This window comes from Sarcophilus harrisii, chromosome 1, assembly GCF_902635505.1.
Source record: "Sarcophilus harrisii chromosome 1, mSarHar1.11, whole genome shotgun sequence".
NCBI lineage: Eukaryota > Metazoa > Chordata > Mammalia > Dasyuromorphia > Dasyuridae > Sarcophilus > Sarcophilus harrisii.
The window spans coordinates 31,447,038-31,465,037 of NC_045426.1; the positions used below are offsets into that span (position 1 = coordinate 31,447,038).

The 18,000-nt window shown below is 37.1% G+C and overlaps 1 protein-coding gene across 4 annotated transcripts in view; it reads right to left on the bottom strand.

Annotated features, from left to right (window-relative positions):
- Positions 1-18,000, bottom strand: part of FRMD4B (FERM domain containing 4B) — a 341,019-nt gene that overhangs the window by 167,195 nt on the left and 155,824 nt on the right. Inside the window, exon 1 of one of the 4 annotated variants that reach the window (XM_031953864.1) lies at positions 10,537-10,831. The exons of the other annotated variants lie outside the window; for them this stretch is intronic. The gene's annotated coding sequence lies outside the window, so the exon portion shown is untranslated. Of the gene's footprint in view, positions 1-10,536; positions 10,832-18,000 lie in introns of those variants that run through there. 4 annotated transcript variants of the gene reach the window in all.

The following is an 18,000-nucleotide window of genomic DNA, read 5'->3' on the forward strand; positions in this document are numbered from 1 at the left end:
TCTGGTACTGTGCTAAGGGCTGAAAGTATTATGCAAGAAATCTCTTCCCTGCAAAATCTCAGGTAGAACTGTCCTGTATTCAGATGTGACCAATATTCACTATTGTTGTTTCTCAATCATGTCTCTCCATTTCCCATCTCTCTCTATCCCTTTGCTCTGGATGTTCCCCAAGCGACAGCTCCAGGCATCCTGATCTGCTACTGGACCCAGATGACTCTGGAGGGGAAAGTGAGGCAAGTGACCTGGCCCGGCCCTCCCTCACTTAAATCCAATTTACTTGCATATGTCATGGCAATATCTCCCTGATGGTGTTCTTCGACAATGAAGGACAAACAACAAACATGTTCTGTAACCCAGGAAGAGTTATTCTCCTTGCCAAAGGCAAAGAGATTTTAAGTTACAGATGAGTTGACATTCTGTTATCAGTAGAGAGAATTTCTATTTGGGAAGTTCTTCGAACAAATTAAACCAGTGGTGCAATCCACCTCCTAACCCTCACCAAAAAAGCAAGCAAACAAAAAACCTCCCCAAATCTAATAAATGTAGATAGATTCCTTTGTGATAAACACAAAATTCATTTAAAAGCATTCAATTTTTTAAATTAACAGATACTAACAGTAGAATCATATTGTCTAATTGCTTTGTTTTTTATAGATTAGGAAACAGCCCTGAGGGTCAAAGCAACTTGCCCAGTGCTATAGAACTGTCAAGAACCTGGGTTCTAGACAACAGATTTTGAGGGAGAAGATCTCTAGAGATAATCTAATACAAAATCTCTCACTTTGCAGATAAGGACACTAACACCTAGAAGGGCTTTCCAAAGATCACCAAGGTCTAGGGCTGGGATGTAGCACCTGGTCCTTAAATCTCCAATACTCCATGGGCTCTGGACTTATTGACTGATTTATTGGCGGGATGTTGCCTGCCCAACAGAACTATCATGTAGAACTCTGGGAAAATGTAAAAGCATTTATGTTAGCAAGGAGTCCACACACTCAAAAAGACTGGCAACCATTGGTCAGACATACTAAACCCAAAGTCAAGGGAGACAAGCTAGAATATCTAACCTTGAACCAGGAAAGATCATAAAAGCAGTTTTTTCCTCCAAGAAGGGAAGGCTAGCAAAGATTAGATCAAGGAGAAATCTCAGACTCCTTTATCTAGGGGACACCATTGAGTTCACAGATCACTGAGGGCTTTGATCCTATTTCCTTCCCTTTCTGTCCGTTGTCTTTCCTCACTCCTAAATCTTCAAGGCAGCCTCAGACTAGGCCTTTTAGTCATGGTTTTTTTATTCATCTTCTCAGAATCATGTTTTATAATGCATAAAATTTTATTTTATAATAGGATTATTAATCCTATAAGATTGCAAAAGTCAATTGTAATGAACTATAGTTACTAAAATATCTGTTTTTAAAAGTTTACAGACATGAGATTAAGAATCTCTCTCCTAAAGGCAAATGGAAACCACTGGAGTTGTTCAAGATGGACCTAATTGCTTTAAAAACTTTAAATGGCTTAGTTTGGGAGAGATGTCTAATAGGGAGACAAAAAATCTCTATTTCATCACCACCCTTACTCCTACTTTGTATGAATGCAGATTACTCATTAATGTTAAATTAATCTGAAGTAAACTACAGACCTTCTTCAGGACAGCCCTGGCCATTTCTTACATCATAGGCAGATAGAGACTGGAGGCTGCCCTTTGTTCTCCAGGGGGTGGCAGGGCCCACAGCTGCCAGAAGCTGCTCTGAATGGATAATAACACTGGAATAGAATGCTAATTCTTAAACTAACAGAGGATCTTGGGAGTCAACAGCATTCTTTTCAGGCCAAAAAGGTTTTTGATGCTATAACAAGATGATTTTTTTTTCTCCTTTAAAATGAAATAAACATAACGGAAAGAAATGCTCCCATCACGTCTTTCTTTGAACCCCAGTGCTTGGTCTGTTAAGAATCTGTCTTTCTTTTATTCTTTCTGGTGTACAGTGGGACTACAGAGGAAGGGCAAATATTGCTCATGGCAACATCTTGTTTCCTCCAAGTCTCTTGTAGCTGGTACAGGGAGGTCTTGGGAGTTTTCTGGATTGGTCCCCAGAGAGCTGGTGGTAGCTCCTGCGGTTAAGTGTGGTAATTACTTTCACAGGTACTGCTATAGCAACATTATTCTCCACTGAATACAAGGGAAAGTACCAAGAGAGAGAGAGAAAAAAAAATAATACCCATATCTCTTTGTTCATGAAGCACCCAGAACTGTTGCTCAAAGCTTCTCCCAGAGGAATATTATAAATAGCTATGGAGGGAGAGATAAAGTGATCCCCTCTGGTTCCAAAAGGCAGTGTGGCACAGGGAGTGGGAGTCTGGAGATTTGGCCTTTTGGATTCAGTCTTAAAACACTAGCTCTTTGTCTGTGGATAATCTCTCTGAACCTCAGTTTTCTCATCTGCAGGATGAGGATAACAATAGATACATTATTTACTCCATAGAATTATTGGGAGGAAAGTCTTTTGTCAATCTAGGAATCTCTGATTATTCCAAAAACCTGCTGGAAAGTCAATAATCTAACTATAAAATCATATTGTTTCTTTAGTAGGATATAAGCCCCAGGAGGGCCAGGGCTGTTTTCACTTTTGACTTCTGTTCCCAGAATCTAGAACAATACCTAGAATTCATGGTAAATATTTAATTAAAAATGTTTAGTGACAAAGGCCAGTTTTTCAATTGCTATAGGCACAGGAATGCCTCCAAAGCTGACTTTGTAAAGAAAGTCTTTAAAAAGAATCAATTATATTAGAGATGGATATATAACTCAATCTCTATTTACATTTGTTAATACTGAAGTTAGTCAAAAGCATGGTCTTCATCAGTGGATCTGGTTTTCAAATGGTTTTATGACTCATTTTCTTCCTCAACTGACAAATGTTGCCAGATTTGTACTTGGAGGCATCCTTTTATTTCATCTTATCTATTTTGAAATGTTACTCAGGGACACTTAGTTCCTGAGTTGGAGAACCTGAGTTCAAATTCCATCTCTAACAATTTATTCCCCATCTGACCTTGGGCCAGAGACATAATCTCTCTGGGACTAATTTCCTCATCTGTTGAAATGAAGACATTGTTCTAAAATCCTTTCCTTACTATGACTAAAATCCTGATTATAAATTTCAAATTTTAGGTCTTAGAAAGTGTGTAGGTTCTCAATGTGATGAAATTATTATTATTGCTGATGTTTGAGAACTTTAGTAGATTCAGTTTCATGAGTGTAGATATTCCCTCTCCATGGATATAAAATGAAATGCCTTTATATTTCTCCATCCTGTGCATTTCTTTCTGATATTTTCTCAAAAACGCTCCACAGATGATGACGCAATGTATAGAAACCATTTTTGTCCATTTCTTATTTCTATGGTAGCAGTGTTCCACTGAGGCTGTTTATATGTTGACTCTTACTTTTATTGTGTGACTGGTCCAACTTTTATGACAGTGTGTGTTCCTGACAATGTCTTTTTTTTATTAGTTCTCAAACACAAGTCGATAATAAATACGGCACAGGTCATTTATGCTCACTACTCATCATTCCATTACCATTTGGGTTATAATTTCATTTTTTTCTGAGTTTGTGGTATTCTGTGGTTTGCAGCTGCATAGAATAGCTGAGAGAATATTGGAGTTATGTTTATTGTTTTTGGCTGGGGCCAATGACATCGTGGCAAGAATCTTGGGATCATTGCTTGTTAGCTTCATGGATTCAGCAGGAACCTCAGAAACCATTTAGCTCAGACCCATTTCTCTCATTTTATAGTGTAGGGAACTGAGGCCTAGGGAGATTGACTTGCCAAGATCACAAATGTAATAAGCATCAGTCAGGATCTGAACCCAGGGCTCCTTCTATGTTGCTTTCCTTTGATTAAGTGCACATTTCATTGTGAGAGTCATTTAGAATCTTGAGGGTGAAAGCTAAAGGATTTAATCTAATCCTTCTCTTTTGTCTAAAGTCAAAGTCACACGATCAAAATTCGAGCACCAAGCCTGGCGTATAGCAAGCATTTTGTCAATACTTATTTGTCGACAGTCTTGCTGCCTTGACTGTAAGGGACCTAAGTGATAATTTAGCCCCAATTCTAGATTTTATATGGTTAAAACAGAGCTAGAAAATTAACTGAGTTGCCCAAGATCATACGGATAACTCAAGTTAGTCACTAAGTATTAATTAAGAACCTACTCTGTGCCAGGCACTGTGCTAAGTGCTGGGGATACAAAGAAAGGCAAAAGGCAGCCCCTGCCCGCAGGATCTCCTAGTTCAGCACCATATTCATTGCACTAAATGCCTTTCACGATAAATAATTTCTAAGAAAAGACAGTATCTGAGACAGGAAAGTAATTATGATGGATAACAATGTATGACAACCAATGATAACATCAAAATACATTGAAGAGTAGCAGTATCCAGAAACCCTGTTCGGTTTTTCCTGATAATTTTCAATTGATCTAAGAAATACATTCTCAGAGGAGGTGAGCTGGCCATGAGAGAGCAGGAGGGATCAGAGCAGAGTCATGAGACCAAACAAGCCCCGGCTCGCTAAGCACATGGTTGTCACAGAGCCAAGGGCAGAATAGGGAAAGGCTCGAAGGTTCCATTTGGTCCGACCTTATCACTCTACTGATGAGGAAACTGAGACCCTAAGAAATTATTAAGTGACTCATCTGAGGTAATATAAATATAAGGGACAGAGCCAGGATTGAAATCCAGATCCTCCAATTCCAAATCCAGCACTCTTCCTGAAATCCATGAAGGGGCTAGAGTCTGGGGAGGCCCTGGGTCAAAATCCAGCCTCAGATACTTAGCAATGACACTGTGCTGTGATCCTAAGCAAGTCACATCACCTCTGTCTGCCTCATTTTCTTCAATTGTAGAATAAGCATTATAAACGTACCCACTTCCCTGGGTTGCTGTGAATCTCAAATGAGATAATATTTATAAAGCCCTAAGTAGGGTCCTGGTACAGCAGAGATTTAATAGATGTTTATTTCCTTCCTTCCCTCCCTATCTCCTTCCCTTCTTTCCATTCTTCCTTTCATCTTTCCTCCTTTCCTCCCTCTCTTTGCTTCCTTCCCTCCTTCCTTCTCTTTCTTCTTCCCTCTCTCCTTTCCATCCTCTCTTCATCCCTTCTTTCCTTCCTTCCTCCCTTCCCTCCCTTCTCTCCTTTTCTTCCTTCCTTCCTTCCTCCCACCATATCATGCTGCCATTCTTTGCAGAGTTTAAAGTAGGAAAGAACAAGTGCACGTGAGGAGAAATTGTATATGGGTCTCCTTTGGTCCCATGGAAAAGGGATTCCCACCTCAATGAAGTCAGAGTTTTTTTCAGTATTGAAGTAAATATCAATTAAAAAATAACTTGGGAGGTAAGAACCAAGCAGGCAACCACAAAAGTGTCTTTGCCGTTGTGCTTTATCAAGTTTTCTATTAAAGGGAAAACCTCCCGGGGGAATGAGGGCCATCCATGCTTTCTCCATTTTCTTGCATCTCTTTTCCTGGGAGACCATCAATTTGACTATCCTTGATCTATTTCCCTACAGCCCTAAGTCACATGTGCCACTTTTCTCATGCTGAGCTGCACCTGAACTTCAGAAAACCGTCCTTCATTTTTAAACTTCTGTAGCCTGTTTCTAAGGCATCTCAAATGCAGGCTTACCTGTCACTGCAGAGAATTGGTTTTCTGGCCACAGGACAGAATTGTGAGCCTGGTACCAGGTTTCTGCCAAGATAATTTGGAGGCATTTTTATGTTCTGAAAATATGTTCAAAGGAAGGGGGAATAAAGTCATAACTTATTTGATCTCTTCTAATGCAATTCTGCTTTTGACTAGCATTGTCTTTTCCAGCCAGTCCTGGTCTCTTGCAAAGAGGTGCAAGAGGAAATTAGATTTAATTGGTAAGAAGATTCAAATCATCTTTCACATTTCTATAGCAAGGTGTATTCATAAATCCATTTTTATGGCACATGAAACCGTGACAACATGAATACCGTCAGGTATTGAAATAAATCAGCTGTGGAGGCTGTGAAAAGAGAAAGTTCCCCTTGGGAAAGGACAGGGTTTTAGTCCTTGCTCTGTTACTAAGGATCTGTGTGACCTTGGGGAAGCCCTCCAATCTTTTGGGTTAGTTTACACATCTACACAAAAGGGGGAATCAAACCCAAATAGACCCAGATCCTTGAAGACTGCATAATGACGAATTAATAATTATAATGTTAATTAACACATTAATATTAGCTATGTTACATTTTTATTTTATTTTTTGTTAAATATTTAAACATATTTCTAAATCTGATACCAGGCCCACTGGGGGGATTTTGCTTGTTAACTGCCACTTTTAGACTAGATGACTTGTAAATATTCTTTTGATCCCGACGGCCATTGATTCTAAAATTCTTTGATTAATATTGGTACCATGGAGGTGTCAACTCTTTATTTAACTGGCTTTGGACATCCAATTAATTCCCTTTTACCTCAATTGTAATATCAAAAAACCAGGATATGATTAGTCAGTCAGTTGGTCAAGAAACCTTCATTTATTATATGCTTGCTATATATATGCTAAGGTCTGTGCTGAATGGTAGAGATGGGAAGGAAGGCAAAAACACAGTTCTTACCCCCAAGGAGAATACATTCTGAAAAGTGAGAGAACGTGCAAATAATTTGGTTTATTATATAATATGTCACACATAAACTAAGTGTGTTGTTTCTGTGTGTGTTCAGAGGAGATGAAAGGTGAGAGAGAGGGGGAAGCATTAGCAATTGGAGGACCTGGAAAAACTTCTGGCAAAACACGTGGTTGAGAACTAATCATAGGATGACAGAATGTTGTCCAAAAACCCTATTTGCTATAGACTTGAACTTGATACAAACTGAGTCTATGAAAAGTTGCCAATTTTAGCCACAAGACCTTTTGCCTATATCCCCTCTTCTCCATTCACCAGCTCTTATTCTTGTTCAGCTCCTCATCACCTTTCTCCGAAACAATTCTGAAAGCCTCCTAATAAATCCCTCTTCTAGACTCTCTTCATCACCTAGCTGTTAAAATAATCACCTTAAAGCAAAGATCAGTCTATGCCCCTTCTCAAGAATATTCACATATCCCTAGTGCCCTGGGATAAAAGTACAAATTCCTCAAAGATCTTCACAATTTGATGATTAATTTTAGATTACTACCCTTTACATCCTTCACATTAAAAAAAAAAAACAGCAATCAGAAACATTTATATTTTGTGTAAAGTTTGCAAAATATATGTATACACTTATGAAATTTGATCCTTACCACCACTTTCTTAGAGAATGCTATTATTCTCTTTTACAGATCCCTTACCTGAGGCTGAAGTAGATTAATTTATCTACCTAAGGTCATACAGCTAATAAGTGTCTGAGGCAGAATTCAAACTAGGAGCTTTCTCACTTAAAGTCTGACACACAATCTACTATACACCAGGCTCAGCAAACTATAGTCATCTTGTAGTTCCCTAAACTTGGTGTCCTATCGTTTGTGCTCATATTTTGCCAGATTTTTTTTTACTAGTTTTTCCCCTCTCCCTCCCCCCCTCTTTACTACTTAGGATTTTTACTTTTCCTTAAGGCTCAGCTCAGGTGGCAACTGACAAGCAAAGACTTTCCTGAGCATCTCTAGCTATTAAGGAAGTATGTGTACTAGCACAGATAATGAAGTATTTACTTATTCTGGGCTATGTTCTATCGATCTTGGCCCTGGACCCAGATGGCTCTGGAGGGAAAGATGAGGCAGGTGATCTTGCACAGCCACCTCTTACTTAAATCCAATTCACTTGCAAGTCATGCTCTCACCCCCCAAATATCATGGTCCTTTTTGAGAAGGAAGGACAAAAGAACAAGAAAAGGCTACGATAGAGCAGGGACTGTTTTTTCTTTTGTCTTTCTTCTTCAGGGCCCAGGAAAACCAGCATGTTATACTATTCATTATAAGACCTGTGTTCAGCTGCTTCCAACATAGACTAGCCATGTGTATCCTGCACAAGGCACATCCCAAATACAACTCTCAAAGTCTCTTAAGTTGTGAGTTTCTGCATCAGCAGAGGCAGTTTCCACATGGGCAGTAGCCTTGTTGAAGCTACAGGGTATACTATATAGGTAGTATTAATATTATAATTAGGAAGATCTCAGTTCAAATCATCCCTCAGAAATTTATTAGCTATGTGACTCTGGATATATCATTTGATTCCTCTCAGTCTCAATTTCCTCATTTGCAAATGGGGATAATTTACCTCCTTCATAAGGTTTTTGTGAGCATTAAATAAAATGTCAAGGGCTTTGCAAACTTTGTTTCTAAAAATAATTTTTTATTTTTTTTTTACAATATTTTAATTTCTCTTTGTATCATGCTTCATTGGCTTCATAAAGGTCATTCTATAGAGCAAAGAATTTTTTCTTAAAGGAAAAGAGGAACAAAGAAAAAAATCAGGATAATCACATACTACTAATAATAGTGATGATGGTAGATAATATTTATATAGCGCTTCAATGTTTGCAAATTTCTTTACAAATATCTCATTGAGTTTAACATGATTGTATATGTGTGACCTATATCTAATTTTTTTATGATTTCTGGGAAGAAAGGAAGAGAAAGGGAGAGGCATAGAATTGAGAACTCAAAACTTAAAAAAAAGACCCAACAAATGTTAAAAAAAAATTATGTTATATGTATCTCATTGATACATTGAAAAAAACTAAAAATGTATTTTGTGAAGTTTAAAATATTTTATCATCATCATTATTATTACATAGATATAGTCATAGACTGGAACTCCTCTAGCAACCATAATGATAGCTAACTCAATATTTTGTACCTAGTAGGAATTTAATCAAAATTTATCATAATGGGACCTTTTCTAAAAGCTTGTATCTATGACATTCCAGGTGGCCACATTATAAAGTAGTTGTGTCTGCAGGAAAGAGACAAACCATAAACTCTAAACAAAGCACTATGGGAAATTGGTGGCCCTCCTTTATAATGTTCTATTCTTGGGATTTGAGCCATGAGATTAATCGCCTAGAGGATCTTAGAATCACAGATCTTAGTCTGGAAGAGGACTTACTGGCAATACAGTTCAATGATCTCATTCTATAGTTGAGGATCAGAGATTAAATAATTTACCCTAAATCACACAGGTCCTGTATGAGAAGTCAGGATTTGAATCTAAGAACTTTATTTAGCTTTAATTTATTACTTTGTCTGGTGCCACCTCTATAATAATATAATTATTGTAATGATGACCAAATCCAGAGATCTCTTTCCAATGTATTACCTCTCCAAAATCACACAGGGATTAAGTATTATGCAATTAAGCTGGCTTTTGAACCCAAACCCTCCGCCTGAAAACCCAGTGCTCTTCTCTTGGTACCAAAGGATTCTAATATTTTTAGTTTCTTGATATTTCTTTTTCTCTCTTTCAAACCCTATCCACTTCCTGTGCAGACTTCCTTCTTTCCTCAAGGGCTTTCCAATGTCTTATGTGAGATAATTTCCTTTGTTTTCTGATGCCTCCCTAGATTCCCCCATCCACTTAAATCCCTTTTCTCACTTCTAACAGCTACCCACCAGGAAAACAGAACAGACAGATGGAATTGAGCTTGAGTTTACTTATAGCTATATCCCAGGGAAAAACTTAAGAGTCATCCACAATGGATGTCAGACTTTTCCTCCACTATAAAGTTTCAATTAAAAATAAATTGGTTTCCCCCAACAGGGCATTTCTATTCCAGATCACGTCCAGGTCACATACAGTGTGAATACAAAAGTATATTTCCTTGCCTTTTTCTCAAAGTAAAACTAGGGCTTCCATCAAAGCAATATTTCTAAAAGGCTGCTAATGTGTTCTGCTTGTCTATGCTGCTAAGTCTATCTGAAAATACATAAAGGCAAAGTCAACCTCACTGATGAGAGATTTAACAATGACAAATGGAAAGCCCGTTATTTTTCTCATTACCGACAACTTTCCAAAACCACCTCCAAAAGCCATGTTTGTATCTTTTTCTCATCCTCAGAAACAAAGCCGATCAAATAATCTTTGGGGCTTTAAAAGTATAAATAAATTGCTATTCAAGAAGAAAAGAGAAAATAAAAACAAACAAAAACCCCACAAAAACAATGGGAGAGTCTGCACATGCTATATTAGGCTTCTCAAAGTGGGGGAAGACAGAATTGAAGACAATGCCAGGAAAAGGAGTAGGGAAGATAGATGGCAGGCACCCTCTTCCAATTTCATCAATCTATGGAGTGTTTGAGTCTTCAAAGGAGTAACTTTTCTAAAACACTAAAAGAAGAGCAGTATTTCAGACGGTGCAGAAGCTAAGCTGAGAAAATAATACTATCCTGCATCCAGTCCTCAGATTTTCTCCCTTTAATAACCAGTTCTGCCCTTCCTTCTGCTGCAATATTTTAAGGTGAAAAAACACCTTCCCAATTTCTGTTTCTGCTAAGAAACATCAGGGAAAAAATATATTGTTCTTACCTCCAGATCACGGACTCTTCTCAATTAAAAGGGCGGAAGCCAAAGTAAGGGACAAAGGACGTGTGCATTAAGCACTTGCATTTTCTCCAAATGAGAGCTGGTGGAAGTAGGGACAGGCAAATGCTGACTCTTTCCGTTGCCATATAATCTCAAGGAAATGACCCAACCCGGCTTGTCCCTTTGATTACAGATTCAGGAACAAGAGCTTTTCGACATGAGTCAGGAGAACTATGGAAAGTGTTTGAATCTTTCAGTCAACTAAAGTCATTGGGAGTGTACCTCCAAAGCCGGTGGTGAAATATAGTCCTATTAAAAACAAAACAAAAACAAAAGCACCTTCAGCCATTTGATCACCCTTCCATTTTTCAGTGATGGGCTATGCCATCCAGGTAGATAAATCTGTCATGGACTCATCTATTTGTCATCTTGGGCAAATTAATTAACCTCTTGGGATCTCAGTTTCCTCATCTGTTATAAAAAATGAGGGAGGTAGAGTAGAGGACTTCTGAATTATTTTCCAGTTCTATGACCTTATTATAAAATATGTCAAATACTTTGCAAACGTTAAGGGGGTGGAGGATTAGGAGAGGTATTATTTTTAGGAAGCTTACTGTCCTCTTTCCATTGGTCTCCTACTTTTCAGCTAGGATGATAAAAGTCCTCATGTTCAAGTTATCTGGGGATCAGGTGAAGGAAACGAGGACATTTACCTCAGAGAAGACTTAGGAGGGATAGAGAATTGTCTCCAAATATTCAAAGAGCTACATCTACCTAGAAGAAAATTAGACTTGTTCTACTTGATGTCAGAGAGTAGAACCAGAGCAGTGGATGTTGTAAGAGGGCTTGTGCTTATGGGTAACATATATTTACCGTTTTAGAAATTAAAATGTATTGTTTACATGTTAAAATGTATCATTGTAAAAATAGTTTTTTATAGTTTTATATATTTATTATAATTTTATAGTTTAATAGTTTTAATCTCACAGAGTCTTTGACTGGGTTATATACTTCAACAACAATACTATATGATGATCAATTCTGATGGACGTGGCCATCTTCAACAATGGGATGAACCAAATCAGTTCCAATGGAGCAGTAATGAACTGAACCGGCTACGCCCAGCAAAAGAACTCTGGGAGATGACTATGAAGCACTACATAGAATTCCCAATCCCTCTATTTTTGTCCGCCTGCATTTTTGATTTCCTTCACAAGCTAATTGTACACTATTTCAAAGTCTGATTCTTTTTGTACAGCAAAATAACTGTATGGACATGTACATTGTATTGTATTTAACTTATACTTTAACATATTTAACATATATTGGTCAACCTGCCAATTGGAGGAGGGGGTTGGGGGGAAGGAGGGGAAAAGTTGGAACAAAAGGTTTAGCAATTGTCAATGCTGAAAAATTACCCATGCTTATATCTTGTAAATAAAAAGCTATCTTATAAAAATATATATATAATTAAAAAAAAGAAAGGTTCCTGGGGAACCTTCATGGATTTCTGGGCCATGCTTTGACATTTCTCCTTGACTATAAATTGCAGAAAAGCTGCTGACTTTAATTAGTAGAGAGATTTTCCTCATATGGAATACACCACTGATATCATGGATCAGCCCCTAGTTCTATCTTCCCTATATATATTAAAGATCTATTTAAAGAGATGTACCTGACTTCATTAATTATCTGACATATAGTGACTGCGTATGAAATACTTACTGATTTCTGATTTTGCCAATCATAGAAAGTAATTTTTTGGTTTACTGATGACCCAGAGTACCCCAGGATTTCCGAGTTGAAAGTTCAATGGCTTACAAGCAGACCAACTAATTCCATCTTCCAAATGTAACTTGAACAAGAGTAACCTCTTCAACCTACCCAACCCATGATTCTTAGCATAAAGGCCTCCAAGCCAGAGGAATGACCACTTCCTGGGACAGCCCCATTACATGAATTTTATCTTTAAGTACCAAAAGTTATGAATCATATATAATCACAAATCTATAATCAAAGAGACACTGGGACTGCAAGGGTGAATAGGAAGAAGTTAGAAGACTTTTGAAGTCATATGTTCCCTTCAGAAAGGGTACTCTATGCTTAGGAAAAATAACAAGACGGAAAGTACCTTACTCATTTCCCCCTTGAAAACTCAAAAGGGGAAGTTTCCTATATCGGGTCAATTCCCTTGTTTTTTCACCCATGGATATCAAAACAGTGTTAAATAGGGAATGAGCAAGAGCAAGACCATTTATGGAATTTTCCCTTTTTTGTGATTCAAGTAGGATGTAATACCAGCATCCTTAACTTGTTGGACCATAAGGTATGGGTACCTTTTTCAGAGGGTTTGAAATATAACCTGAAAAACAGTCCTGTCATTGATTAGGAAAAATGAATGGAAGTACTTCCTCCAAATCTGAAGGCCAGCAAGAAATATAAAGAACCTGGTGAGATTCATTGGAATCCTTTATATATTAATATTTGAATCACTGTCATTGGTCTATTTTATTTTTTACTCTCTTTTGCTCCTTTCAAGGAAGTGGTGACTACATTTGTATTAATAAAATGATATCAATAATAAATAGATTAATGAATGAATAAACAAGCAAATGAATCAATAAGATTGATGAATGAATAAATAAACAGATTGATGATTGAGTAAATAAATAAACAAATAAATAAATAGATGAATGAATGAATGGATAAAAATAATAAAACAACCGACAGCTACATACAGGGGTGCGCTGAGGAATGTTTTAACAACCAGTTCCACCAAAAATAAATAAATCCACAAATATAGACAAGTCAACAAAGCAATAAATCAAACACTGACTTGTAGCATTTGCCTATTTTTAATATGTAAAGCTTACCCTGAAAATTTAGCAATTAGTTCTCAGGAGCCAGTTCAAACTGGCTCTAGTAACCCCAGGTTACATAGCACTTTGAGATTTGCAAAACATTTTCCATTTATTATCTCCCTTGAATCTCATAATACCTGTTTAAGTAAGTTAAGTAAGTAAGGGATGAGATGGGGCATCCAAAGGTGGAACTCAAACCCAGAATTTCCTGATTCTAGCTCCAGTGTGTTCTCCTACCATCTTACTATGTATCCCTCTAGCCAAAGCCCACTAACCACCTTAGTCTGTACTTATGTTTCTTCCCCAGGGGCAGATCCCATCACCCCTGGACTTTCTTTCTTTCTTTCTCTTTATCAGGTTTCTGATTTTGATCTCCTCTCCCTAACCGTGACTCTCTTCTCCCTTCTCTACATAGTTGAACTCTTGAAAAATAGAGCTGGAAGGGACCTCAAGAAATCAGAGAGGATTTAATCAACCCTCTCGTTTTATACAGGTGAGAAAACAGGTCTCTGGAGATGAAGTGCCTTCCTTGCACTATAAATATGTCTTTACATATTTATAACATGAGGATGCTGGGGACCCTTCCAGCCCTGACATTCCATGATGCTAAGGCTTTTCTGAGTCTCAGGAAGACAGAAGAGTTTCCCTCCAGTTGGATTATGGAACTGAGTTATTGCTAAAAGCAAACTGGAAGGGGTATTGCTTCCTGTCAACTGAGAACAACATCTGAAGAGCAGCTAGCTGGTGGTGCAGTAGATAGAGCACTGACCCTAGAGTCAGGAAATCCTGAATTCAAATCTAGCTTCAAATACTTGCTAGTTGTATAAATTTGGGCAAGTCACTTCATCCTGACTGCCTTTCCCCCAAAAAAAATTCTACTTAGAAAAATATGGTGTTTACCTCCATAATGGGTCAGTTTAGGAGTTCCCCACCATTTTCCTTAATCTAGTGGGGCATTCCCTTCATGAATGGATCTGAGTAGGAGACCTTTAAGGTACTTTCTAGTTTTCAAATTCTGTGATTCTATGTTGAGACTAGAGGAAAATATAGAGGAGTAACTGGGGAGGACTGAAATATTTTATCTATGGTAGCTTTTTGAGACTGCAGAAATCAGGGTTAGGACCTTTTGATCAGGAGTCAGGCTGGTTGGTGGTTTGGATAGGACAGAGACAGAACTAAATAAACTGGAACAGAGAGTAACATCATGTGGGCGTACACACACACACACACACACACACACACACACATACACACACTCCTTTGCTATAACCCAGTACTTCTCCAAATAAATACAAAAGCTCTAGTAAAAGAGAGAATGCAATTTCTAAAATTAGTTTCTACAAGTGAAAAGAACCCATTCAAAAGACATACATTGAAAAGAAATATTCTTAGATGCCTTAGAACCCCCAAATCTCTAAATGGGAAATGTTATTAACTTCTTCTGATGGAAATTTACATCTGCTATGACAGTCCTTTATTTCCCCCCTTATCTGTACAGAAATGAGGGACTATGGAGGTGGGATAATACATATATTGTGGGATTTGTTTGAGATGTTGATCAGTTTTGCTGAATTGTTTTTTCCTCTTACCTGCTATCTCCCCAGTACTATAAAAGATGGCTCTCAGGGTGAGGGAGAACAGAAGAATGAGGAAATGAAGGTGATATAAAAAACAAAAAGTATCTTTTTTTTTTTTTTTAAGGAAGATAATTTACATTTTAGGTCCTTGGGTTTTACCAGACATACCAAAGTATTTTGAGCTATAAAAGAAATGTCCAAGTTACTATAAGATGCCAAATATTTTTCTAAGAAACTAAAGCCTGCCCCGTAGTCTGGCTAATAATCAACACACAAGCAAAAAGCTGGAGGAAGCATTGGCAGTTGCTAGATTGGACTTTCATAGGTGGTGCATCAGAATATCAAGAGTTGGGAGATGTGGGTTTGAACCCTGTCTCAAACATGTCTTAGTTGGGAGACCCGAAACAAGTGGATTAACCTCCATGTGTCTGAGGACAATATAGGAATGGAATTGAATTTTGAATTAGCTGCCTGAGCTTTTTTTATGTGGTGACAAGGAATTGGAAACTGAGGAGATGTCCATCAATTGGGAAATGGCTGAGTAAGTTATATCACATGTGAATGTGATAGTGTATTATTATGTAAGAAATGATGAACAGAAAAAATTATCCAGACATGGGTTCTGTCAATAAAAAGTTATAATTATGAAAAAAAAAAGAAAAAAAAAGAAATGATGAACAGGCTGACTTCAAAAAAACCTGGAAAGACTTACATGAATTGATGTTGAGTGAAGGGAGCAGAATCAGGACAACATTGTACATAGCAACAGCAAGATTGTGTGATGATCAACTATGATATGACTTAGCTCTTCTCAACATGAAGCAAGACCTATAAACTTGGGATGGAAAATGCCATCTGCATCCAGAGAGAGAACCATGCAGATTAAAACATAATTTTTTCACCTTTTTTTGTTTGCTTTTTTGTGGTTTTTCCCTTTTGTTCTGATTTTCTTTCCTAACATGACTCATATGAAAATGCTTTAAATAATTGTACATGTATAACCCATATCAGAATGTTTGCTGTCTTGGGGAGGAGGGAAGTAAAAGAGGGAAGGGAAAAATTGGAACTCAAAATCTTACAAAAATGAATGTTGAAAACTATCTTTACATGTAATTGGAAAAATACAATATTATTGTGATTAAACAAATAAGTGAACTGCCTAGCTGCTTTGTAGTTATTATCCATCAACATATTCTTAAGGAGTTGATGTATATTCACATTCTTATTGGGCAGTTAATTTTCACAGTATAGAGAGTACCAGCCCTAGAGTCAGAAAGACATTTCTTTCTTAATTTAAATCTGGCCTCAGACACTTAATAGCTGTGTAACTCTGGACAAGTCACTTTACTCTATTTGCATCACCTTCATCAAATGGAAAATGAGCTGGAGCAAAAAAAATGGGAAAACCACTCTTGTATCTCTGCCAACGGTCAAGACATGACTGAAAAATGACTGTACAATAATATTATCATTTCACACAAAAGGGAAATGAAGAAATTCTGGTTAGCATCTATGATTTCCTTTTTTTTTTTCTTTTCTCTTTTTTAAAAAAAAATTATTTACTAAAAAATAAATACAAAATAAGAAAAAAATACAAAATGAAAAACAGAAAAAGAAGAACAAAACAAAACAAAACATTGTCATGTGCTCAGCAGAACAACAGAGGGGATTCAAAATAAGTTCTATGATTTCTGCATCATGATATACTCCCAGTGAAAAAACTTCTGTACTGATACAAATGGCAATCTGTTCATGCCTTAGATAAGTCTCAGGCACTTAACTTGCCTGCAATGATATCTTGTTTAGTCTTTTTTTTTTTTTTTTTTTGCATGTCTTACTCTCTGGGACTCTGTTGACCATACTGTCTGTGGGTTTTTGTTTTTTTTTTTGTAAGGATAATGGAGTGGTTTGCCTTTGTCATTTCCTTTTCCAGTATAATTCAGAGATTAAGTGGATTGCCCAGGATCACCCAGCTAGTGAAGTATCCGACCCTGCATTTGAATTCCAATCTTCTTGCCTTTAGTTCCAGCACTCTATCCACTGAATCATCTAGCTGCTCCCTAGGATTATTTACTTTGTTGATGTTATGGTACCTGAAATCTGTATTTAAGATATAAAAGCAGCAGAGCCAGGTTACATAAAGTTAGTGCCTCAGGATATTTTTATAACCAATCAAGAAACATTCATAAAGGGCCAACTATGTGCTATATCCTGGGAATTCGTTGAAAACAGCAGTCCCTGCCTTCAAGGAGTTTACAATTTAATGGGGGAAGACAACATACAAAAGGAAGCCACTGCCAAACAGACTGATAATTATTTTGGAAATAGATTCATTTAGGACCGAGAAACAACAACTAAATTATCTTTGGAGAAAAGATAAAAATGTCTGAAAAAATTAAAATAATAAAGTATAAGATGATTAAACATACTCAGGCAGCGTGGATGTGCTCCATTTTTAGCTCTTTTTGTCATTTAATAGAGCGTGTAAGACTTAAAAAAAACAACAACCTCCGCCCCATCCCCACTCCATGGTGCTGACTGGTGAATGGAAAGCAGTGTTTTGAACTTGGCACGTAGACACCTCAAAAGAAATAGACTTGAAGTTCACTGTCTGGTTATGAAGTTCATAAAAGGAAAAAATGCAGGCCAAAATTTTTGTTTCATTTCAACAAACTCAGAAGGATGAAAAAAAAATCTGCTTTCTGAACTCAACTGGAAATAGAGCTGGCAAAGAGGTATGGAAAGTTTAATGTATAAAAATCCTAAGGATGGAAATAGCCCCTAAATTTAACTCTGGTACCTCAATAGGATTTATTTGTAAGCTGAATAAATATTTTCAGCCTCTTCACATTAAAGTTTTCCATGTCTGTTTTGACAGCTTCATTCAAAACAATTACATCTTCTCCTCTAGAAAAATATAAAGCAAACTTTCTTTTAAAAAAATCCATTAATATTAATTACTGATATTCATACACCAAGTTAAGGTTTGAAAAATGCTTTAAATGCACCTCATTTGAGCCTCAGAATGC